Source organism: Anas acuta, chromosome 4, assembly GCF_963932015.1.
Source record: "Anas acuta chromosome 4, bAnaAcu1.1, whole genome shotgun sequence".
NCBI lineage: Eukaryota > Metazoa > Chordata > Aves > Anseriformes > Anatidae > Anas > Anas acuta.
In genome coordinates this window covers 44,576,106-44,602,296 of record NC_088982.1, presented here as the reverse complement: position 1 = coordinate 44,602,296, position 26,191 = coordinate 44,576,106, and the positions used below count along the sequence as shown (strand labels likewise).

General features: G+C 42.7%; 1 protein-coding gene and 1 long non-coding RNA gene across 2 annotated transcripts in view; both read right to left on the bottom strand.

Annotated features, from left to right (window-relative positions):
- Positions 1-26,191, bottom strand: part of MND1 (meiotic nuclear divisions 1) — a 213,689-nt gene that overhangs the window by 150,450 nt on the left and 37,048 nt on the right. The gene's annotated exons all lie outside the window — the stretch shown is intronic.
- Positions 159-7,214, bottom strand: LOC137855251 (uncharacterized). Its single transcript, XR_011095638.1, has 4 exons — positions 7,030-7,214; positions 3,990-4,168; positions 2,929-3,075; positions 159-1,343 (listed from the first exon to the last, which is right to left on the bottom strand). It is a non-coding gene; the product is annotated as an uncharacterized lncRNA (long non-coding RNA).

Here is a 26,191-nt window from a genome sequence, read left to right as displayed (position 1 = left end):
TAAAGAATTCTAATTCTGACTGATGCAGCCTGGATCACTAAATTATTTATTTATTTATTTATTTATTTGCTTCAAAAGCCTAACCTCAGCCCTGTAAGGAGTCACCAGCTATGGCTTAAAGCAGTGTGATAGCAGTCATAGTTTATAACCAGGCAAGGGAGCGGCAGGTGCAAAAATCAGGCATTTCTGTAACTTGGCAGAGCAAAGCTGTCAGGTCAGTATCCCTAAGAGTTGAATGAGAAAAACTGGAAAATCAACTTCTACAGGTAGAGCTAACAAATGTTATTGGGACATAAGAAACCCATTAGTCACAGAGAATTTCAAGAACTCAAAGGTGCCATTAAAAAAAACGTAACTACTATTCCCAAACTATTTTATCTGTCAGGTATGCATACATTTTCCTTTACCTATGATTATCCAAATAAATCAGTGTGCAAGCACACATTAGATGGGACATTCTCTCGAGAGCATGGAAGGAGGTTTTCAACCTCTGACTTCCCAGGCCAGGGGAGATATAGAGGGCAGTCACAATTAGCTTGGAGCTGCTGGTCTCAGCTCAGTTGGGCAAGAGAAGAGAAGGAGATAATATCAAGCACTGGCAGTGCAGCTCTTTAGACAACAGTAGTCAGTAACGTAAGTTTTTAAAAGCCAGTTCTGGAGCTGGCTATGATATTAATATTTGGTCCTAATGAAACAGACTGAGCTTTCTCCAGGACAGTTGTATACAAAGCTGTTTTTTCTGGGCTGAAGCTGCTGTCCTGGTCTAATTATTGTAACAATTCCATATTCCCCTGATTTGTGCAATTACCTTGGGTTTGTGGTTTTGCAGAGAAGACTGCTATTAAAACAAAATCAAGCCAGTTATTGGTAGCAATAGTGCTTGCATTACTTCAGCACCTCTGAAACCTAGTCATGGCTCAAGATTCTGGTGTCCTGAGGCTATGCTGAGGAGGATGAAGGCAAGTAATGAGTACACATCGTATGTCACAAGATGGAAGCACTGCAACTTTCTCCACTTTAGCAGTATGACTCAGCATTTCACATTTGGTTCTTTGTGAAAACCTGGTATCCTGTTGCCCACTGAACACTGGCCTTGGGGCCAACCCACAGTGACAAAATACAACTAATCTGTTCAGATATGAAACCACCTTCCTCAGAGCAGGGTCTGTTGTGGCGAAAGGGAAGTAACTATTGTAGGTACTCACATGGTTCCCATAAGAGCGGTACTGAAACACCTGACTGTCCCTCATGGACTCTTCATTGTGATGTCCCTGTGCAGAGTTGAAGCCTAGGATCCGAGAGACCTTCTGATCGAATAATCTTTCCCAAGGTGACAGAAAACCCTGTGATAAAGTACAAAAACAACTCAGATTTTCCTAGTAACATCAAGGCTTAGAGATCACTGTTCTCTGAACAACTTTTCCTCACATCACACTAGTTTGACATGCTTATGAGAAGTTAAGATGCAAGAGTTCAGACAACATATGTAATTTTTCCTTTTAAAAACGCCATTGCAAAGTAATTTTTTTTTTGTAACTTCTTTTGTTTTAAAATATACTAGGAAGTTTTAGGCTTTTGAGGGAAAAAACATCAAAGCCCCTGAACACCACAAAGTTTTGTAGCTTTAGTGCAGGACTGGAAACCACCAATGGAAAGTCCTAAGGCCCTTCCATTATCTTAATCATGTTTCATCTAAAATAGTTACACCATTTCTCAAGCAGCTGCTATGTAATCATAATTGTACTTGCACTGCTTTTCCCCCATGTGTTTTATAAAGTGAGCAAAATTTTATTAACCACATTTGAGGAGAAGCTCTCCCTACACGTACATTTTTCCATTCAACCCAAATAAATTTTCCTCCTCCTTCTCGATTCTACCCTCTTCTTTGTTCAGCTCCACTGGTGTTTACTCACTTTCCCCACCCATATTCTCCTCCATCGTTTTTGTTTTTTTTTTTTTTTTTTTTGCAGTCTCTAGAAAATAGAAACTTTATAAATTAAAGTTTAGGTGAACTCATTCCGTGGTTCAAGGAAATAATAGTTCTGAATGAAACAGTTCAATGTCTTATTTTGAACTAAACACAAGAGCCATGATTTTAATGCTACCCATTTATCCCTCTAACAGTTCACTCCAAAAGGTAACTGCGACGATTCTCTTAGAAAGGAGTACTCCATGAAGGTACTGTGGTTGCATATTCATTGGGGAGCACCTAAAAAAGCCACTACCGCAATTATGTATCATTGGTTGTGTGTTCAAGATTAAGCTAAAACACTGTTTAAACCTTTTGGATTACATTCTGTTATCTTTGTCTATATACTAAGAAGATTTCAAATCTGCACGCCACCCCTTAACTCTAACAATAGATTAGCATAAAAACCTGTAAGATTATAAGTCAAATGTATCACAGATACATCAATGTGAATCTGCCATGCAGTAGAACATAATGAAATTGTAAGCATGTAACTTAATATCCAAAATTTATGAGTATATTGTATATATATCTTGTAGGCTTCTAAAAAAATTCTTTCTAAAAATCTACTCACTAAAAGAAAGACAAGATTACTGAAGTGTTATCTTACCCTTCCCCCCCCCCCCCCCCAATATACAAACAAAAAATGAAGTAGCTATAAGATAAAGTCAGGAGTCCTTGCTGCCATTTCAACAGTGAACACTGCAAAGCCAAAAAGTGTGTTTTAATATTTTGTACAACCAACATCCAACTTTAAGCAGCTGTCCTATGAAATTGTAGACAAGGAGAACAAAGAGCATGAATTTTCTCATCAATTTATGACCTGTCTCCAGTGCCATTTCTCTGCTTTTAAATCAAGAGGAACAGGCAGTTTTACAGACCATATTCACCTGCAGACAAGAGGTAGATAAGTTCATTCTTTCTTGTTAGTAGAACAAATGAGCATGTGAAGAACTTACCTTTTCCTCATTTTCTTGATTCCAGCTGCTCCACAGTCTTCAGCTTTGCACAACTTCCCCAGCCTGTGTGACCCCACAACAGAGCATTGAGTGATTCATTGTGGCAAACTTCCTTCTGTTCATCCTCAGTTTATGAGGCCAGGCTGGCTGAGGTGGATGACAAACAAGAAAAAGGAAAAAAAACTAACAAGTGGAAGCATCCTCAGGAAAAACTACAACCATTATACGAAACAGTGGGTCTGATTAAGGCACGCTGTTCTTTCAGCATGTCATCCAGCTACTTTACTGACTATTGACTTTGGCTGTAGGTCACTAGGGTGCTAATGCCAGGCAAAGCAAAAGGCATCTTGTCCTTTGATAGGATTTAAGGGTAATCTTAGGAAGGAAGAGTGAGAACACTTATTAGCATTTGGGGGTGTGATTGTTAATCCAGCAGTGGTGCATGGCTGATACATTAACTGTTTCACTCACAGGAACGAATGGAAGAAGGTTCTGCCAAGAATCTGCCTTTCATTGACTGCGACCACAAAGTCTGAATCCCATTCTTAAATCAAAGCCATGGTAAATGCTGAGCCTGTGTGTTTCACAATGAGGGATTAATTCTTTCTTTATGCATAATCCTACCTGCCCACAGAGGAGACACTGCTGTAGAGAATCTTTAAAAGCCTAAGCAAATATACCTAGTATTTTATACAATACTTACAGAGAGAGACACAGAGGGAGAAATATTTCTGCATGCATTTTTCTCCTATTTAATCAACATCATCAGTAGCTAAACTAGGTCAGGTCAAAAGTAAGCCAGTAATGCTTTCTCCACTTCTTCCCCTTTATCATCAAATCCTAATTCCATGTGTGGCATTGCTGCAGGAGCAGCCAAACTGCATGCTATATTTTACTCTTCTTCAAAGCACTGTAGTTCTGTTGACTACTGCAGCCTCTCGGACAGGAAGACATTCTTTGCCCCTGCAGGTTTACAATTTTACCATACTGAAGTATCTGCATTAGCAGCTCAGGCAAAAATCTTTAATTTGCAGCATTCTTTAGACTTCCATCATACACACCTATTTGCGTGTTGCAATAATACATCCAGGAAAGCAGACTTGCTGACCTACAGTCAGTCCAGTACAAGGATCAGAGGGAGATGTGTGGCACTGATGAGACTATCACTGCTGCAGTCATCCATATGAAGAACACGAGGAACATCTTTCACAAAATTCAGCTGCAGGTTTTCCCCCATGTCCTAGGGACAGAAAAAAAAAGAAAAAAAAAAAAAAAACAAAAAAAAAAAAACAAGAAAAACAGCCTATTTTATTAGTGATTAAAATATATCACAAGCTTGCCCAATATACTCACTGAGTGGGCACAAAGGTTTTGAAGTTATTCCTTCCTGCAATAGCTATCAGATAACAGAGTAACTGGAAAGATATGATCCACAACAATGTTGAGTTAGAAGTCACATCCACATGCGAAGTTTTATTTAACCCTTTGGTTTGATTGCAAGTAGTCCTGACAACTTGTTGGCTTGTTGTCAGCTTGAGGTGAAGGTTGCAAGTAATTTTTTAAACTCCCTTGGCATAGGCAGCATACCTCTCTTGATTTAAATTGAAAAAATTGCTCTCGCTCTCTGGAGTCTTTACCAGCTTAACATCCTCCAAACTGGATCTGCCAGCAATAGCACTAAACAACAAAAAGGGCATTAAGCGAAGGCTCTGATGGCTCTTTTGAATTCGTTGTGAGATTCCCAACCCAAAACACATCCTGTTTAGGCGGGCTCTGTTCTTCTCATGGTGGACAAGTTGAACATAAACCAGTGGTGTACCCTTGCAGCAAAGAAGGCCAATGGTATTCTGGGCTGCATTAGGAAGAGTGCTACTAGCAAGTTGAGGGAGGTGATCCTTCTCCACTGCTTAGCATTGGTGAAGCCACACCTGAGTAACATATTGGTATTATCCCAAATGAGATACTCCCTGTTAGGGCCGATAACAACATTGCTTTTGGAAAAAGAGCTATTAGTATTTGCATCATGTCTTTATGGCAGTAGGATTTTTCCTATTTGACTTATAAGTTTAATTGTTAATTAGTCCATATGCCAGATATCTCATAAAAACAAGCCAAGACAATTCTTGGTTCAAGCAATCTGCATTCCTTAACAAGTGGGAATTGTTAGCAGTCAATAAACAAAATAAAAGAAACAGAAAATTTAAAGAGGGTAACACTGCCTATAAAAAGGCCAAAAGTTATCTATGCATGTAGTCTGGTCCATGCAGACAGAACTATCTGCCTGTGCGAATCCTGCAACAGTGAAGCTTCATTGCTGAGCTTTCTGCTGCATTTTTCTCTAACTTCTGCCTTTGAATTTAACAGAACATGTTATGAACACCAAAAGGCAACCCACTGTTGTTCACACAGAACACAAACTCCATTCGGTAGTCCATTACCTAGGTAATCTGATTAGTCAAATTTGGCCAAAAAATAAGTAGAGCTGGCCACACCCCACCAGCTGTGCAATATAAAAAAGACTAGCATGCTATTATGAGGCACCTGCAAAGACACATCACTTACAAGCAATCATAAAAAAGCTAAAGATTAAGATCCTACAACCTTCTCTTCTCTAGGACATTCAAGCCCCCAAAGATTTGAGTCAAAAGTTACCAACTGCAGGCAAGGAAAAAAGCATTTACACACTGCTGCTTTTCCAGCAAGTCCTCTCACATGCACCATGTACAGTTTCTTTACTGATTAAGAGCCTCAGTCTCTCTGCATCGTATCTTGTTTTGGCTTGTACTGTGTAATATATTTTGCTTCATTTTCACAACTGATCTCAGTGACCTTTTCAGACAGATTTAGACCCGTCGTCTGGTAATTTATGAATCCTGTAACCTGATCCGGGTGTCAAAACGTTTACTTGATTAATATATTGGCTGAAGGACCTTTAAAAACAGCAGAGAAGGGACAAAATGCTACAAGATGGCCATGTCATGACAATCTTCTGGGGCAATGGACTTCAAAACATTGAGAAGTTTTCTATCCACCTTTAAGCAACTTCACAAACTTGCTCTCGCCAAGGAAGGGAAAGGCCTGGAAATAAAGAGCTATAGGATAGCTTAGTGGAGGAATGTACAAGAGCAGGGCACATTTCAGGTGGAACAAGACATCCGCTCAGTGTGAGAGTCTCGCCTACCTCAGTCTCTAATGACAGGAGGCCCATAGGGTAGCAGGTTAAGCCATGTGAAAAAAAAAAAATATATCCTAACAGTTTGGCTTCCCACAATGTTTATAGCCTCCAAACCCCTTTATAATCACAGATCATTTTCTTCAGTACAACGTTATATGTCAAGAATTACAGTGATTTAGTAGGTAAGACACCTACCTTGCGGAAATGTACTATAGTTAAATTTAATAGTTGCTTAATTTTCTTCTCCAGCACAGATCGTATCTCAGACTTTTTCTTTACTTAGCTAGTACATATTTAGCAGCTGACTGCTTTAAAACACTGAGACCTTTTCAGCTGTATCTCTCACTAGTATTACAGAAATACAGTATTCTCATTTCTTTGCTGCTACTTCTTCCCACATTGACAGGAAGTAAGACAGTCTTTTACTCTATTACATGTTCTTTAAATGTTCCATATCAATTGTTCCTTGGAAACCTTCATTGCCTTCAGAGGAGAAAAGCTATAAACATCTCTCAGCTGTAGCATGCAATACTTGAAAGCACATGCTGACCATTCTGATCTTTAGAGACCCAAGCCCCTCACAGTGCTGCCAGGATTCTCAAACACAGGCTCAAAACATTGAATTAATCAACATGAACATGGTAATTGCTCGACACCAGAACTTTTGAATGAACATTTAAGTAGTATATCTCAGGATTTGTGTCATTTATTGCACAATGTTTTTTTGTTCCTCTGTCAGTCCACTCAGACTTGTCTATGTTACTTCTCACAAATGAGATGTAGAAAAAAAAAAAGGGGCCCAGTTTATTTTAATCAAATACTGTACCACCCAAGAACCGCAGCTGGGTAATTTGCAGTTTATTCTTAGGTCTGAAACCAGCTTACACTGACAGGAAAAGAAATTGAGAAGGTTATCTCCCACTGACCTGTCAGCTTCTTCCTCACAAGAGCCCTGCAGCTTCAGGGTTGAGCAATCTTCAGACGTAAATCTTAACAGCTCTGTAAACATCTGCACGATGGTTCATCAATTACACTTCCATGCTATCTGTCACTATTGAAGTTTGGGGAGAAATTCCTGAGCAGATCCATTTGTTTGTTTTACTGCAAAATTACTTTTCTGGGAAAAAAAAAAAAAAAAAAAGTTTGCCTTTTTTCTTGGTACACACCTAGAAAGGGAATGAGGAAACATTGCCAGGTTGTTAACCTAGCAATTACCTAACCAGAGACATTTTTCTCCATTTTCAGTAGAATATTTTTTTTTAATTTCATTAGTTCCCTAAGACAACTTTCAGGTTTGTTGTCATTCAGTGCTTTGAAGCTGTAGCACAAAGCAAGGCAGGGCAAAGACATCAGTCACCTTAGTATGAATTGCTTCCGCAACCAGCCTAGGCCAGTACCCCAAAATACACCAGGATCACTTTTCTTAGCATCTAGATGTACCTCATGTCACAGGGACAAGCCTTAAATATTTTCAAAGTGCAGATTTTAGTCTCACTGTTGCCTCAACTCTGTCCATGTAAATGGCAAATTATTTCCACTAGCACTGAAGAACAACTGAATTTACTGAGAATCATTCATACAAATCACTTGTCAGCCCTTTCAGGCAAAACCTTTTCCCCTGTTTCTCTACAGCAGGTAGCTTCACATCATCCTGACCTGTGACAAGGGCTTCAAGGCACAAGACAAAGACAAAGAAAGAAATAGACGTATGTGTAGAGAGATCCATCTGCAAGTCAGGAAGGAAAGAAATTGTATGAAAAGAACCTGTGGCCTAGAGATGGTTCTCACATTCTTACTTACCAAACATTACAGCCTTGTTGGATAGTCCGCATCCTTTTATTCCTCCTCTTCCTCTTACACCCATGAGGAATTGCTATCCTTTGTTTTACTTGGAGGGAGAGTTGTGAGTGAGTGTGCAAAACCAGGTCTTTGTCCATAAAGTGCTTTACCCATGTGCGGCAGTATTATACAGACAGCTTTTCATGACTGCATTTTTCTGTGGGAGCAGGATTCCTCTCCCCAAGCAGCATTGCCCACTAACACTATCATGAGAGAGCCCTTGGAGATCCTGGGCTGAAAACAAGTGTGACGTGTCATTCCATTCAGCTTAAAATGCAAGAGAACCTCTTCTCTCATCTTAATGAAACCGATCTACTTTTAGAAGCTTCTTTTTTCCAGGCTCTTAAAAGATAACTCAAAACCGCTGATCACAATGTTTTTTGTTTTGAAGTTACCACAGTGTGCCAGAAAGTAAATACACACACACACACACACAAAAAAAAAAAAAAAAAAAAAAAAAAAAAAAAAAACTGCAAACAAGGTGTCATACCAAAATTAACTAAATTAACCATTTCTTTTAGACCGGAGGGGCCAAATGCGGCTTCATGAGTCAACCCAGGCAAACAATAAAAATCAATGAGTTTGACCCACAGCACTTTTCCATCTGCAACAAGCCACCTAGAGGTCATGCTCATAAAGATCTGGCCATTTGATTTGTGGCACAAGTGTATAAACAAGACAAGCACAAGAAAGTGGATGAAAGAACAAAGAGAATAAAGTTTTTTTGGGAATCTAATCAAAATCCAGGTAAGATGATTAACAGTGAAAGGAGTTCTTTTCTTAAGAAGGGCTAGTTCTCATTTCAAATAAGAAAGTGTAAGATTTCCTGCTGATTTATGACGTTTTCAGATCAAAAAACAAATGAAGATGCATGCAATGGAGAGGGGCAATATTTCCTATCCTGTTTCACAAACGCTATTCAAGAAAGGAAAGAAATTGTGCTCAAATCTATACTTCTGCACATCGCATTTGCTGACTTTCAAATACATATCGACTGAGCGAAAAAGTTTAGGGATTTGACATCCATCAGTGAGGAGAAAGCTCATCATCCACATTCCTTGCAGCTGCTGATACTCAGCCAACACACTCCTACTCTGATGTCAGTGGTCTAAATGAGGGCCATACTCTGATAGCTTAATCCCAGGAAATCTCTGCTGAATTATTAGCTGAGGCTGACTTCCACAACAACTGCACTCTGCTCCTCACGCACAGAGAAGATTCCCCAGCTTCCGATTCCGGCAGGGAGGATTCTGCAGCCATTAAAACCTGGTCCAAAGTCCAAGCTTACCTTAAAGAGCGATTTGTTCACACATTGACCACCAGCATGAGCCCTTGGTGGAAGGAAAAGAATTACCCTGTCCCTCAAGTGATTAGAACTGGGTTTTGTCCATCATTACTAACTGCAGCAAAATGCCATCGTGGCACTGAAGGAATGTATTGAAAATATTAAAAAAACAAAAAAAAAAACAAAAACAAAAACTAAAAACTTCAAGTGTTCAGTACTTCATTTTCCCTTCTACTGGCTGGGAAGCTAGTCTGTTCAGCTTTCAGTCTCTTGTGGATATCATCATTTATATATAAATGGAAAATTTGTTCATGACTCATCTGCCTGTATTACCAAGTGGATTTTTTAGTCCAATAGCCAGACGTCCATTATGCTGGCTGCTAAATGATTTACATTGATTGAGTATGCACTGTGTGCAGCTCTTGCAAATTTTATATGCTGGCTGTACAGAGGATGAATACTTGCTGATTATGCTCCAAATAGCAACGAACCCAATTACCTAAGCCACTAACTCCCAGTAAGGAAGCCAGAAATACAGCTGTTGCTTCACTACCTTAAAGAAACATTTACTGTTTGTAACCCAAACTACTGCAAATTGAAATAAATTAGAGATTTACATTAGTGAAGAACTGCGCTATGAGTTGAAATCACCTCTTTTAATAATTGCAGTTAATTTCTTGTGCTCCAGATCCGCTATTCCAGAGCACGGCCTTACCCAAGACCCATGAAAGCGGACAAGAATCCAGGTACTTTAAGAATCTGAGTGACATGGAGCCACAAAAATGAAAAGTCTGGACAAAAAAAAAAAAAAAAAAAAAAAAAAAGATAAATTTGAGGACTGAAACATAAGGATATTTCTGGTTCTGAACTATCTTGTGGTAAAAAAAATGAATCCCATCATACATGGAACAAGTTGTATTGCAAGGAATAGGTCCTAGTAACTGTAGAGGAATCATTTCAAAAAAAAGATTTTGTCTGAAAGTAATGTGCAGAGGTCACCTATACCAAACACCTTTTCCACACAGTGCTAACTTCACATTAGATATTGAGATCCTGGGCCTTGTCTATCTGATTTTCAATACAGATTGACATATCATACCTTTGGCACTGGTTCCAGTGCTCTGCCACTCCCGCGGGTAAGATTTTTTTTTTCCTTTCCATGTCCTACTAGAAGTTCCCTTCTTGCACCATGTCACTGCTGCCACGCATCCCTTCATTGTGTGCCTTCTGTGTCTGAGCATCCCGGCTCTGTACCGTGGTGCCAGAGAAGAGCCACCACCACCACAGGCTGCACATCCGAGTGATAACAGCAGTGGGCCTGTACAGATCCAAGACCAAAGAGAGATCAGCACCGCAGGAAGCAGCTGCAGTTCTACAGGTTAAGGGCAGCTAGAAATTTGGCCAAGAGCCTCCCTTAGCATGCTCACATGGCATTTCATGGCTCTGATGTGCTTTTAATTATCTGACATCACCACACAACTCTACATCCACAACGCTGCTGAGTCTGTGCTTAGTGGAAGGTCTTAAAGCTAGGACTGGAATAACAGGAAAATCAGAACAGGGTGAAGAACAAGCTTGTTCTTTTAAATTCACATGGCACCTGTCACACAAGCACTTCTTCCCTTCATGAGCAGCAGAGCAAGTCCCACGCTGTATCACAGAATTAAATAGAAAAGGCAAAAAACAACCAGTGTGACTGAAATCAGACCCCCCTCCTCACGTTCACAGAGCACATTCTGAAGACTGGTGGTTAATTGACTTCCCATTCCAGTCAATAATGAAATTCCTGCCCACAAATGTAACTGCTGTTCTGGACTCTGAGGTATACACACAAGGTCATTTGTCATTAAAAACCATGAGGGGTAAAGCACTCCCTCAAACACAACACACAGGTGCACAACTCCAGAGACTCAGTGTCGATCTAAGCTTAGCAATGCAATTGATCCAATAAACAAAGGCACAAGATGTCCCTTTTTTAAAATAAATTTTTGCAAGTGAGAATCCTTTGTCTTCCAAAACTGAGATAGTCATGGACAAGGCTTAACCATACCTTGGAACCTAGGATGGATTCCTGCACCTGCCTGCGAGGTTTGGGAATGGCAAACAAAGCATATCATCAGAATACAAATTCCCCAGTTAGCAAAAGGCACTATACATCAGCTCCAACTGCACGGAATAAGGCAAAGCAGAAAGAAATTAATTACAAATCTCCTTTCCACAAATGCAATATGTGGATTTGGTCCTTTCTCTCTGGAAAGGCAGATAAGGTACTTCAGAGGATGATTCTGGAGGCCAGTTTATTCACTTACTCTATCTCCTGCTCTGTATCTTTCAGACTACTCTGTACAGTGGCTAGAAGGAAGGATATGAACAGATGGCTGTTTGCACTGATAACTGTGTCTGCTCCTAGTCAGATTAACTGATTAAATCCCAGTTAAAGATTACAGCCAGGTAAAATGATACAGACAGTGCTTCAGTCACTCTTCAGAGTCCAAGTAAAGAGATTAGGATGCATTCCTAACAACAACAAAGAAATTCAATACATGTTAGGTAGGGGTTGTGCAAAACACACTGCTAGAGCATACAGTATTTGTCCTTCTAAAATACAGTTTTAAAGGGTGTGAAATTTACAGGAACATGAAGGTCAAATGGAAGTTTAGAGGCATAAGGCACTCATGAGAGTCAAATGAACACTTACGGAGAGAAGGCATGCACGAGGATCAACAAACCCTAGGATATTTGACAGAATAGTATCAATGTCATGATTACTTTTTGCTTATCAAGGCTTTTGGCATCAAGCTATGCATGAGACATAGGGGCTGCAGCAGTATCCAATTTCATACCTCTTCTGATCATGCTGAGAAGAGATTCCCCTTCAGAAAAATTGGGAACATGCCAGAAGACTGGAGCATTGTGCTGATACTCACTAAAAAGGAGAATGCATTGACCTCAGTAATTATTACCCTCAGTGCATGGCAAGATAATGACAAATCCATGCAATGCAATCAATAAAGAATGAAAGGATGGGAACATAAGCAGGGATGGTCTACTCAATTACACGGAAGACAGACACTGGCTCACAAACCTGATTGCATTCTCTGAGACCGCAGAATTGATTGCTAATAGTAATCGTGAAAATATAACGGCTTCAGCAGAGTACTTGACATAGCGCTGTATGACACTCTACTTAAAATGGCAGCTCTTACCCTACATCAATGAAAGCACAATAAATGGACTAAAAATTCATTAACTGGCAGAGCTTACAAAAATATGTGACCAGGTGTGGAAGTTTCTAGTGGAGTTCTACAGGGTTTCATTCTGGGTACATAGCCCATAAAGTTGTTTCTTCCTCTCCAGGGAAGAAACAAATGTTTGTTCCTTATACATACACTTATATGTTTATCATACTGAGATTAATGAAGGGTAAAACAAATTTGGTCATCAATAAATTCAGTTTAGCAATGCACACCTCTCAAGAAAACACAGTACGCGTAAAAATAGCAAGTACAAGTTTCACATACAAGCTGAGTGCATATTCTAGGAAGCAAAGAACTTGAAAAGATTTTGGATTTAGGCAAAATTAAGAGAGTACAGACATTTCTGCTGAAAGTAGAATGGATGTGTACAATCCCTGAGTACCATGTTGCAGCACAGGGGAGGGGAGCTGCATTGGAAATGAGCTTGCTTCTCCAGGCTTTGGTTAAGAACTAGGGAAGAAGCAAAAAGAGGCATGAAGAAGAGCTGAGAGCTCAGCAAAATGTTTTGCTGTATGGGCTACCAGAAGAAAACAAATAGATTATGTGATTACATTACATAAATCCTTTGTAAGGAGAAAACTTTTTTTTTTCTCCCCCAGATTTGTTTAATACGACAGAGAAACAAATGCAAAACACCAGTGGTTCAAGCCAAGCAAATTCATCTGTGACATTGGACAAAGTTCTACTCTGCAAGGTGATTAACCAGAAGAGCAAAGTACCTGGGGGAAGACTTTTCATCTTTGCTTGCAGTTTCCAAATGAAGACTGGAAGTCTTCAAGGAGAACAGAAGCTGTAGTCTGACTCTTCAGATCAAGAGGAAAAACAAATCTGAAACTCTGCTGAAAGTACCAGCTTTCATCCTGTGGTGCTGAACCACACTTTACTTCAGAGGCCTTATGATCCTTCTCGCTATGCTGATAGCCAGGTCTTTTATGAGTCACCTGCACTCAGCTAGGGTTCATCTTCTTCCATGACAAATTCTCAGGTTTCTCTACACATGCTCCACATACCTTTAAGAGGACTAATGAATAGGCATGACCATTTTTAACATGTGTAATGAGCAAAAAAGCAACATTTTCAAACTGTTATCTAAAAATCTGTTGAAATACACATCACCCATATCCACATGCCAGGTGCTGAATGGCTTTAATGCATTCCAAACACAGACTGAGCTGCTCTCAATCCTGACCTCATCTCTTCTTCTGCTACTAGAAGATGCAGTTTGCTCTAGGCCAATACATATGCTCCACACCCCTGCTTCTAAAAGTTACTGAAACAGATGACTTTTTTGTTTTTTCTTGATTTGAACAGAAACCTCAGGATCACACTAAGATAAGCCACTTATTTTTATTAGATCACATCCTCCCCTGTAATTTTGACATTGTCTCAGTGGGAGAGAAAGCCTTCAGGAAAACTCTGTACAAGTCCCTCACCCCCAGACTGCTCGCTTTCTGCAAAGCAACTGGAGCACCCTTAGAGACACACACCAAAACATTGCTCTCTCAGTTCTTTGCAGAAATACACCCTCCTTCCCCACGATTTTCTCTCTGCATGAAATAATCGCAGTATGAAGTTGCCATTTTCAGATGCAACCTCAAAAATTGGTTATTCCTGGCGCTATTATCAGTTATTTCTGGTGTCACGCAGCAGGGCCGCCAGGTAAACCCCACACGACAGCACGGCGGCTGCCAGGCGGCAGGGAAATGGCGCCCGCCTCCCCTCACACCCGCAGCACTGCGGCCGCCGGAGGCCTCTGGTGCCACCCAGCGGACACCTCGCACCGCCGCCGGCCCCGGGGGACCTCCGGGGGACACCGTGCCCGAGGAGAAGGGTGGTGGCCCGGGAGGAAAGGGGGAGAGCCCCACGTCTCCTCCCAGAGCCCGCGAGGAAGGGAGGATGGCGGTCTCCTGTCAGAGCCGACCCCCAGCGAAACAGGGCGCCCTTTGTAGGGCAAGAGTGTGCAGTTTTAAACTGCAGGAGTTCCCTAAAAAAAGAACGAGGTTTGATTTTGGAGGAGGATTTGTAGCCCAGGAGCAAGGCCCCACAAGCAGCCACCCACACCCTTCGTTAATTAAACCCAGGCCAGGCTCTGCCCTCCCATTAACAGGCAGAGAAGCAGCACTCAGGTGCTCTCCAACACGCTCAGTCAATGCCATCTGCCACCACCAAGTGTTGTGAAACGGCCTCTTCGCTTGGCTTCCTGCGACCTGTCTCATTAACAAGGCTTCTCATTAACACCAGCCCCAGCTGCAAGTGACACCGTGCTCCATCCAAGTGGAGCCCTGCTCTACTGCCCCGCACTGCGCGGGCTGGAGGTCGTTCCTACCTTCCATGGGCCTATACTGACCAGGAACTAATAATCATATATGCACGGTGCACGTTTTTACAGAGTTCTGGGGTTTACTGGTGTTTTTGTGCTTGTTTGTTTTGTTTTGACATAAGAAAAGCTACTTGTGTTTATGCTGTTTGTGCAGGATGCAAGTTCCAAAGTTTGCCTGTTGCAAAGCATAAACTGAATTTCCACAGATGCTCCTCTTCTGTCAAATCCATCTGCAGAGTGAAAATTCATTTAGGGCAAATGTTTTTAGATCTAGCGCCCAACCCAACTTTGACCAAAAAAAAAAGACAAAGACAAAGGCAGCCCCTCCTCTGCCCCCAGCTGCGAGATCTAGGCCTGCAAATTTGCTACATAATTGAAAAAAATGCAATTTTATTCCAAGCATTGCTGCCAAAGCTTAGTGGTAGGACCACACTGAAGTGGGTGCAACAAAGAGATATAATAACCTCTTCAGATGTCCTTGGATGCATTACCTCCTCCAACCACTTAACTGATATAATGAGCTAAATGAAGGCATATGGGCTTTGTATCACAGAGCTGCTGTCTGTAATAGGTGAACTAATACAATTTCTAATGTAATGTCTCAAACACTTATCTTGACTCTCAACATCTGCAGGAACTAAGCTATAAAATTTAATTGCAGCTAATATGCAGACTTCAAACTTAGTCTGAACGAACTCCGGTTTTCTCTCTTTTCCATCCAAGAAGCACACACCTTCCCCCATCTCTTCCTGGAGCATCCTCAGTCCCCATGCTGTTTCCCCACCTGTAGCACCAGCAGTCCAAACCCTTCCTTCCTCTCTGTGTTTTTTTTCCACCACTGTATACTTCTATCTTCTTTGCTACAGGCTCTCTTTGGCGTAGCTTTGTTTATGTCTTGTTTTGATAGCAATGAACAGATCATTATCCACAGGGAAGACGGCAACACAGTGTTTCCCAGTTGTTTTGTTTCATACAGCCTGTAATTTTTATGATAACAGGGTTATTTTTTGGTTGTTTGCAAAGTGATCTGATAATTTAATTGTATTCTCGATTTCCTCAGACCTTCTCAAAGACATTTGTTTTTTTTTTATAGTCTTCTTTCCAAATCCTGCAAGTGGCATTTTTCTTACCATTGCCATTTAGTACTTGTCTTTCAAACTTTGCAAGCTGCTGTAAAGAGGAACACATACGCATGTTCCAGAACAGTGTGCCCTTCTCCATCTGAAGGGCACCTACACCTGTGGTATCTAACAAGCATTTTTAATAAGCTATTTTTCTATTACTTTGTTGCACCAATGATGCATTGCCATAGACTGCTAGCAAAGGAGCTGTTTATCAGGTCTCTGCCTTGGAAATCGCCATCAATGGGCACAGATGCCTTGTACCCACACAAAACCTTTCTTGGTGGGCTGTGTGGGTGGACCCAGGCCTGCATTCCTGCAAATACTTGTGGGTACAACCTAGTCACATCCTTACATTTAAGTATTGTCTTAAGATAATACACCAGATAATCATACATTTAAGATGAATGTTGTCTCAGTTTTACACCCCTCAAAGTGAATGGACCATCTTGCCTTTTCTGCTTGTTCAGTGCTTGCCACTTTGGTGTCACAGGCTACCAGCAGGTCTGCCAGATACTTTGGCAGTACAAACAAGTGATAAAAAGTATTAAATTGACATATGGAAACATCACTGTAAGGTTTTCTCTTGAGGTTGGAGACAAAATAGATTATGTCCTACATACATCAGAAAAGAGCTTGAAAGTGTGTCTGTGTGTGTGTTGTTTTTTTTTTTTTTTTTTTTTTTATTTATATATATATATATGATTACTTTGGGGAAAACACAGGTGGGTCTGAGTCATATAAATGTCTGATTTTCGGAATTGCTAAGCCTGTATAATCCCCCCCCAGCAGGTCTGCAAGTCTATCCACAAGAGGGGCAGCAGCACTCTATTCCAGCACTGAACTTGTCCTTCCAGATGCAATTTTAGAGATGGAGATCAGGACATTGATTGTGCTTAATACATCACTGACACTGCCATTTTAACAGCAAAATCCTCCATCCGCACTCTTTTAAGGAATGAGGAGCCAGAGCCTGTCAGGTGGATTAGCCATATGTCAGCTCCACAGTGCACACCACAGCAGAGCCATAGTTAATCTCAAACCTTGATCGCAAGCCAAAGGGAACAATTATATAACTTAGAAATCTGAAAGGTGCATAGAACAAAAACAAACAAGAAGGAACAATCACCCTTACTTACACATATGCACATTTTACTACAACTATTAGGCAATCAAGATTGTCATATAATTGGCTTTTTTTAAATTACAAAAATGATGGAAGGGTAGCAGTAATTAAAAAGTGCAGGCAAGACGTTGAAAGATGATAAATTACACAAAGGCAACGTGCAAATGAAGCAAAACCTTTACAAGTATTTATTCGCTTCTTCATGGATTTACCATTTGTCGTGAGAAGCCAGTGTCAAACTGGTCAGAGGGACATGTAGCCCTTGGAGGGAACAGAGTCACCAGACCAGAAGATTACTTTTGAAAAATGGTATCAAGCCCCAGAAAAGATGCAAGCCGTAGGAGTGGGGCTCTTCACTGGGACAGATTGCACGGGCAAGTTCTGTGGCACACGCCTGAACTGTCACGAACATCCAAAGCAAACTTTTGAAAACTGATGAAAGGAGAAAAAGGTCCACTAGCATTATTCCTCCCACATGGTTAAAGGAGATGATCATGCAATTAATTCAGCTTATTTAGTAGGACAGTGCCTAGGGCCCCTCAAGGTGGGGCCTTATTATGCTAGGCACGTAAAAACAGAACAAGTCTCTGCCCCAAAAAGGCTTACACTCTCCCCGTACAAGGTCAGAGAGAGGAGGATGAAGGAGAAGCTGAGTGAACTAGCTGTGGAAGTGAAGATATTACTCTGTAAAACACGCTAGAAATTATTCTAAGAGGAAACTGTCCACTTAGGTAGTTTGAAATGCCAGCCTTTCTGCACTGCCTCAGAGCAATGCTCCAGAGATCTGCTACAGAAACAGATGTTGGTGTCACTCTGCACAGGAAGGCCACCAGTCCGTAGTAAACTCCTCAGGCATACCTGACAGCAGTGGCTGTTTTTCCACAGAATAACTCACAGGAAGCTAATGGTAACTTCACTGCTCCAAGGGTCATGGTAGCAAGTCTCCAAACCTGGCAAACAGTTTAATACCAGATAGTTAGACATACGTTCTTGCACATATTATCTGCTGAGATATTATTTGCAGCACGTGGGTTGCAACCAACTCATTCGTATTTGCAGCATCCTTGGGTTTTCTTTTCCTTTTTATTTATTTATTTTTGGTTGTTTGGGTTTTGTTTTCCAAAGATATCCCAGATTGCACAGCTCTCTAGCACTTTACTTATACATTTCCTAATCTACTGTGGATATGTGGCATTGCTCCTCACTGGCAGGAGCAAATTCTTTACACTAAGTAGTGCTAGTAATAATAACTTTTGCTATTTTTCTCTATCTTCAAAGCACTGAACAAAATAACTAGCTAAGCTACTCAGAATGTTTTTCTAGCTGCATTTCACATTTAACAAAACTATCCATTTGCTTTGTGCCCACACTTTTAAAGTACCGCAGTGAAGGTGCTATGGTAAACTCTAGCAGAGAGATGTCAGGCCTGACCTAATCTCCACTTCAGCACATGTGTATGCATACACAAGCCCGTAAGTTAGATTCATGAGTTGTCCAGATGAAGTCATGGATAGTGGTCACTATAACTGTGGTTGTTTTTTTGGTTTGGATGTTTGTTTGTTTGTTTTTTCCCACATATGATGATAATTTCAGTGAGAATAACCCTTAGTTTGGGTTAAAGGACCAGAAGGAAACAACCCAAGCAAAACACTGGTGAGAGGGCAACACATACAATTTTGTCTGTCTGGCCTGTTCTGAGCTGGAGACAAAATGGCTGGCATTCTTTCTTGCCAACTTCGACATTAACAGGAGGCACTGAAGCCAAAGGATTGCGTGCTGGCCTCGAATGCAGAAAACCTGCGCTCTGCAAGCTGCCGGCTGAGTGACATAAGGCATACTTACTTCCACATGCCTCTCTTTCCTTTCCCACCCATTGCTACTTTTGTAGATCATGAACTCATCTGGATAGGAGCTGGCTTTTTTTATTCTCTCTGTGCACAACAGAGCCCTGATCTCAGTTGGGCCTCTAGGCACCAGGTTAATATGTATAATAATAGCGTGGTACAAAAAAACAAAGGCATAACAGTTTCATGACAGAACGCATCTCAGATGAGTTAATGTGTGCAAAGCACTTTGAAGTTGAAAGGTACTGCAGCATGTGAAAGCTGAGCAGTACTTTCCTATGGATTTGTTGATCTTGAAGACTCGAGAAACCACTCAAAACATGCCTCTACTCAGCGAGATGCAGAATGCAAAGCCCTGCTATACACTCTGATCTCCAGATTGAGTACTATGTCCAAGAAATTCCTACTCGAGGATGTCATTAATAAAGCCCATGTCACTATAAGCAAATATCCTTACTTTTCGCACCTCTCTATATTAAAAATGAACATCCCTGGGGAAAAAAATGCAAATAGGTTTTTCACAATCCTGCTGATTTTGGCATTATCTCTTCTCCATTGCTTTGAGTCACTCTTGCTTTCTGGTTCTCCTATGTAAGCTGCTATGGGAAATCCAAAAAATCAAAGAAAAAGAGTTACAACCTGCCAACAGGTTGACATGAATCTTATCCATTCTGGATCCTGCAGTTAAGCTGACATTCCAAGACTCACTGAAGACAAACAGATCCCCAACCAGGAATAAAGAGCATTTTGTGAGTACATCCAGGTTTCTTGGCTGGGGTCTTTCACGGGCCTGAGGTGAAACTCAGCGCAAGCACTCCTTGGATTGATTGCAGACCCAAAATGCTACTTAGGCTCATGCTTGCTTGAGTTGTTCTCATACTTCACTGCTTAACACTACCATTTACTGTATTTCAGGAATAATGAACAGCCTAGCTCAGGTTTAGGACTTACCTCACAAAGGACACCCCACAGTGTCTCGGAGCTCATGTTCTGACCGAGACAAGATGCAGTAACTGAGCAAAATGTCCCCTGAAGGAAAGCACAAAGGTTACAGGAGAACAAGGGGGCTGCACAGAGCAGCTTTGTGCCTAATTTTGGCCTTTCTGAATTATCAGTTCTGCACACTTTTGTGTACACGTAATGCACAGTAACCTGCACCAATCCGCCCGTTTACACATGCATCCATCCAAAAGGAGCGAAGCTATAATTAAATAAGCCTGACAGACGCCCACAGTCCCCACTAGCACCCACCCCCGGCCGCAGACGTCTCTCCAAAGGCGATGCCACTAGGTGGAGCCAAGCATCTCAGTTACTCCCTGGCCATGTGCACAGCTGCAGCATCAGCTGCATTGCCTAAACCACAGGTTTAAACACGTTTCTTGCTTACCGGGCAGTAATGTTGTTTCCCTGGCCAGTTGATACAGGGACAGGCTGTGGCGAATTGTCATGACGAGATTGCAAAACCCTACTCCCCAACCGCGCTGATTCACCCTTAGCGGAGGGTGATGTCAGTCCGGGTAGATTTGGCAGACAGAAATGAGTTTGGGAAATGAAAGGAGGGGCTTCTGCTTATAGGGTGGAAGAGCCTCCTCTGTAATAGCTGCTTCTGGTTATCTAGGGAACGAGGGAGTCTGGCAGCCCTTGGCCCTTGAGTGAAACGCTTCTGCTTGTCAACAGCCTCCCAAGAGCTGGCAGACATGTGAGGAGCTTCTCCACGCTCCTGTAGTTGCCCCTCCAGCCTTTGTGGCAGTCGAAGGAGGACACACCTGGCTTTCAGATGGTCCGGTGATTGCAAATTGGACAAGAAGCTGCCTGTTTTCTTTGGTGAGGGGTATGGCAATGGGGAGAAATACAGGGAAAATGCAGAAAATACAGGGAGTAAAATAAAACCCCAGCCTCATGGTCCACACAGAGCTGAAAGTTCAGGAAAATGATCAAAATACGGGTAGCAAAATGGCTGTCACTGTGCTGTTACATGGGTGGTGATGACAAGAGGCTGAAAACTGGTGCTGTGCAAACACACAGTCCTGGAACTCCCCGCCTGGAAAAGGAAACAGTGCCAGGTCTTGTTCATCCAGACCTTTTGCACTGATTTGTCTCCATCTCTTTGGAGGCCAGCAGAGCTAAGTGTGCTCAGCTGCCCACAACAGAAGGGATTATCCCACCATAAAGGTGGTGAAAACCATCCAGTTTATTTTGTAAATCAGTTTACATTCAACCATGTCCATATCTAAACATGGTGTGGGAAAATCTGTTTATAAAGACACTGTAAGCAGAGGAAACAAATAAGTGTGGAAATGAAAGGGGGAAAGGTTAAAAAAAAAAAAAGTCATTAGCAAATCAACTAATTGCAACATCTAGAAAATCATTAGGATGCAGATTGTCAGGCTAAATTTGAATTGCATTTATCAGCAAATATCATGGACTGTGGCAAGCAGGGCGCAGAATGTAAATACAACCACAGCTTGAAATGTATAACACTATATAGATTCTTTGTTGAAATGGGAATGGGGATTAGCTAAATCTGCACTACAATGAGAGCTGTATATGTGGGTCCAATATAAACTTCAGAGAAGCTAATGTGAAAACAGAATCAGATCTTAAACTTTATAGTGCACTTAGAAAAACTGTGTTCATCAGAAAAAGAAATCTTTAGTACATCATTAGATAAATCTGCAAATACCATTTTTCTGCCCAAGTCTAAAAGTATTATCCAAAATAAGCCTGTATTCATATTTACCTTGTCAAGTGGATGTATCTACAGAGATACCATTTATCATCTCTCACTCTTTATTCCATGCATGCCTCATAGTGTGGTGATCTCAGGTTTTGATCATTATGAAATTAATGTTTTCTATATGCCAGCTCTTTCAGTGGCAAATACCTAGAGGCAATCACCCTTAACAGGTGTTAACGGTGCATTATGCAAAGTGGGTCGTACAATCATGGGTTTGTACAAGAGCAGCCAAGTGGCCCAACTGCTGGAGGACCTCTTCTCTTCAGGCAAAAATACTAAGATGCTTTGCAGTCAAGGCGAGTTAAAGCCTGCAGGAAGGGGTGTGGTAGGCTCACAAAAGTGTGTCGATGGTCAAGGTGTGTCCCCGGTGAGTCATTAGTGTCACATTGCATAGCCTCCTGGGACAGGTGACATTTGGTGGCCACATTGCTAAACACAAGTATTGGTAAACCTTGCTACTGGAGCATGACGTGACCATCCTGGGCCTTGCAGGCACATCGAGGAGCACGGCTGGCTTCATTTACAGGGCTGTTATCACCTAGGATACAGTTATCACCTGAGAAGTGTTGGGGCCTCTGCTGTTCTCTAGTGAACAATTTTGAGGAGATTTTGGTAAATGTCAACAGTCTGCCCATATAATACCCCACTGTAACGAACAGAAATAGCTTTTTTAAATGTAACTTATGATTAACTTTATCCTCAAAAAGCAAATTATTATTTACTATAGTTTAAATTTGCTGTTGGGAAGCTGGGGATAAAAATAAGTAAATAAACTTTTTTTCTATGTTCCTGAGCTTTAGACAAATTTAACATGCTTAGCCAAAGGTAATTCAGCCTTTGGCTTCAGCTGTGCTACCCTGCTGAGGCAGATTGAAGCCCCTTGGTGGCACCACCACAGTAAGGCCTCCTGGACTGTCCTTTGAAGTGCGCTGAGGTGCTACATGTCCCAGATCCTGCCTCGCACCGCTGCCCGTACCGCCGAGGCAGCTTGCCTGCAGGCCTGCTGAGACTCGCCTGCCACCCATGGCGCTTGAACACCAGCCTCTGCTCTGGGCCGAGGCCCAGCTCCCGCAGGGCATCCCGCAAGGGGAAGAGCTCGGGTACCCTCCTGCAAGCCCAGCCTGACACCTCTGTCAGACATGGGCAGCACCAAGTCCCACACACCCCATCCAGGCACCCCACAGAGCCACTCTGAGAGAGCACTAGTCACAAGGATGAGCAGCCGTGGCCTGAGGGGCTGTGAGCTGTGCCTGTGAGAAGCCCCACATGCAGCACACCAAGGCCTCATGCGCAGTGAGACCGCTGCCTCCAGCCACAGGGCACAGCAGGACACAGGGCACGTACCCTGGTGGCAGCAAGCTGGATGAGGGGCACCCCTCTGCCAGTGAGCTGGAAAAGTCACCCGGGTGAAACGCCGAAGTGACTCTGCCTTGACTCTGCCTCCCAGCCTGCGAGTTGCTGTGAGAAGTGTTAGCCTGGGCACAGCAGGACCCCATGCTTCTGGGTCTGCTGGAAACAAAGTGCTGTGCATTGGGCTTTTTCTTTGGCTGTCAAACCCTAAAGTCACATTTTCAGCCAGCTCAAACAGATACTTTAGCATCCAGCCAGGAAAAATGTAAGGCGATATTTACATATCTCTGTGTGTGCATGCCTGTTGACACTGTTCACCACCGTTCCAGCGTTAAACACAGTGGTGCCATGTTTCCTCCCTTCCCCTCTGCCTTGTTACTACCAGGGTTGGCTCCTGCACTTACAAAGCAGCTTTGTGTCCTCCCAGGACATAAGAAGGGCTGTTCTAAAGTCCGGCATCTGTCATTTATTGTTTACAGCAAAAGCTGCAGCTTTGAGCTGAGATCAATGCAGTTGCTTGAAGTGTTGGAGAATGTGCTCAATTATCACCAACCTTCCTGTCATTTGTTTGTATTGCTCTGCCGTGCACTCTGGCTGCAGGCCACAAGCTCCAGCAAAGCCTCCAGAGCCGGACAGCAAAGGCAGACATGAAAGGCGCAACCACACACCCAGTTAAGCCGAGAAGCTAAAATTAAAGCTGGTTGGAGCGGTGTGAAACGCCCTGCAGGCAGCAGGAGGATGTCTTTCTCCTAGGACCTTTTACAGGGCAGCAGTGAAAGCCCAAACATAACAACCGATAGGGGGGCTTGCTGCTGCCTCTTGCTGACCTGTCTTCAGAAGCAAAAGCTGTGTTTGCTTTGCCAAAATGAAGCCGGCACCTCTTGACGGTGACGTGCCCAGCAGGTGGGAAGTCTCCTGGCTGGAAATCTCCCACGGTGTCTGCATGGCCACATCCAAAGACCCCAAACTGAGATGAGAGGCGTGCAGTGGTAGATGCTGCAGTGTGATACGCCGCTGCCAGAGGTCACACACCCTGACACGAACTATTCCCACCATCACTTGTAAGAAGCCAGGGGAGCTGCAGGTATGGTTGTGGCTAATGGGAATAAGATCAGCCTAGATAGCGCGTTCTGGGAACAATGCGATTGTTCAGCATCACTCATACAGGAAACCAAACAAACCCTGTACAAACAGAGCCGGTTCTAACCCTGAGAGCTCCTTGAGGCAGCTTCTGGTGCCCCACAGCACAGGGACCCCCCAGGCTTGGGGGGTGGCAGGCAGGGAGCAGTGCCCTGCTTGATGGTACCGCTGGTGCCCCCATTGAGCCTGCCCCTGCCAAAATGTGGGTGGGGGGGCACAGCCCCACACAGCTGCGAGGCAGTCGGGATGGGAACACAAATTAAAGCCACCCATTTATGTAAACTACCTCCAAGAACCAAATGCAAAAACAGACGCTTAGAAGCAGCACTGCAATACCAGTTTCAGTCAGGACCCACTGGCGTGCAAGATGAATTATATACATGCAGAATTTCAAAGAGGATTAATTAGGACAGGCTGAGTTCTGCCCACATCTTAATGACCTGAATAGATTATCCTCTCCCTCCTTGCTGCCTTGAGCTATCTGACTGGGGATTGTAACTGCAGATTTTCGCTTCGCTTCACACTGTAAAACACAGCATCAGCTCCATGCAGAGGGCAGGGGGCTGGTGATGCACTGCTGCACCCGAGGAGCTCCCATCACCCTGCTGGGGGTGGCTTGTTTGCAGAGACAAACTGGGGAACAGCAAGGGGGAACAGGCTGCCCAAAATGAGTGTTTCTCCAGTGCTTCTTAAGCATTGTTACAGGAAAAAAAAAAAAAAAAAGAGAGAGAGAGAATAAGTGAGTAAGTGGAGGAAAAACACAATGAAGGAAGGATTATGATAGCAACCAGATGGAGAGTTTCAACAAAATAAATCAAAAGATGAACAAGAGGCACAAGATGCCCCTGCACCTTGCAGTATTTGCTTACAAGAAGTGGTCCCAGTTCTACCAAATAAACTGTTGCTGTCCCATGGTGGTCGGACAGCACACAGCCTCCCTCCAGCCTGCACAGGGCTTGTCTGCAAAGCTCACACTGCTCTGCCCACCCCTGCACAGACCGGGCGCTCTCCTGCCCGTTCTGAGCATGGGTAAATAACCCCACGCCTGCACACCTTGGGGTGAGTACATTTTTCATGGGTGAATACAGAGTTTCCAAGTGATCAAGATAGGCTAACTGGGAGTGGGAGACTTGATTATATAGCAGAGCTCATGGATTTCCATGGAGGCCAGGAATGCTGTGTCACAGGTGTCACCTGTGCTATTTTCCAGGACCGATTTCCAAAGGTAATTTTTTCAGTTGCAATAAACAGCTCTGGAGGACCTACTTGTTCAGAAAAAAATAAAAAATAATAAAAAAAAGGAAACCCATTTAATTTCTTGGTAAGAAACTGTGCCTGTTTGGTGAACCTTAATGAGCAGAGCCGCAGTAGTTTGTAGTAGTTTGTATCTATTTATTTTCTGTAGATCACATCCATTGACTGTTCCCTTATTGGGACAGGCAGCCAGGCAGCATCTTCACAAGCCTAACCCAATGCGAGCATCACTTCAACTCCAGCACAGTGCAGAAAAGGTGACCTGGCACAATCCACATCCCACAGCTCTCTGCCAGGCAAAAAAAAACAAAACAACACCACCATTTGGGTTCTCATGCCATTTATTTTATGCCCTTTTATCCTGCAGCTCTGCCTGTGTTCTTTCATGTAATAAACAAATCACAGGTCTTGCTTTACATATCGCCTCACATGAAATCTCTTTCCGGCACTTTGTCTAGAAAGTGCCTAGCAGACCACTGCATTAAATAAAAATGAAGTCAAGCTTGGAGCTCCCCTACCCAGAGCCCTGGGGTTTACAGAGCCTTCTTTGTGCAGTTTCTATTTCTGTCTGATTAAGCTATCTAATTCTCAAAGATTAAGCTATCTAAACTGACTGAGCACTGAAGCATTTAAAATGTAAATGCACTGAGCTTTAATCACAGCCTGCAGACTACCTCCCTCTCTCTCTCCTGCATATACGTGGGGGCTATTTCCTGGCCACTTCTGGGCATTGCACCTGCACCTGCTGGCACATGCACATCCCACAGTTAACCAGAGCACTGCTGCTGTGTAAACTGCTGGTAAAGTGCCTTGGG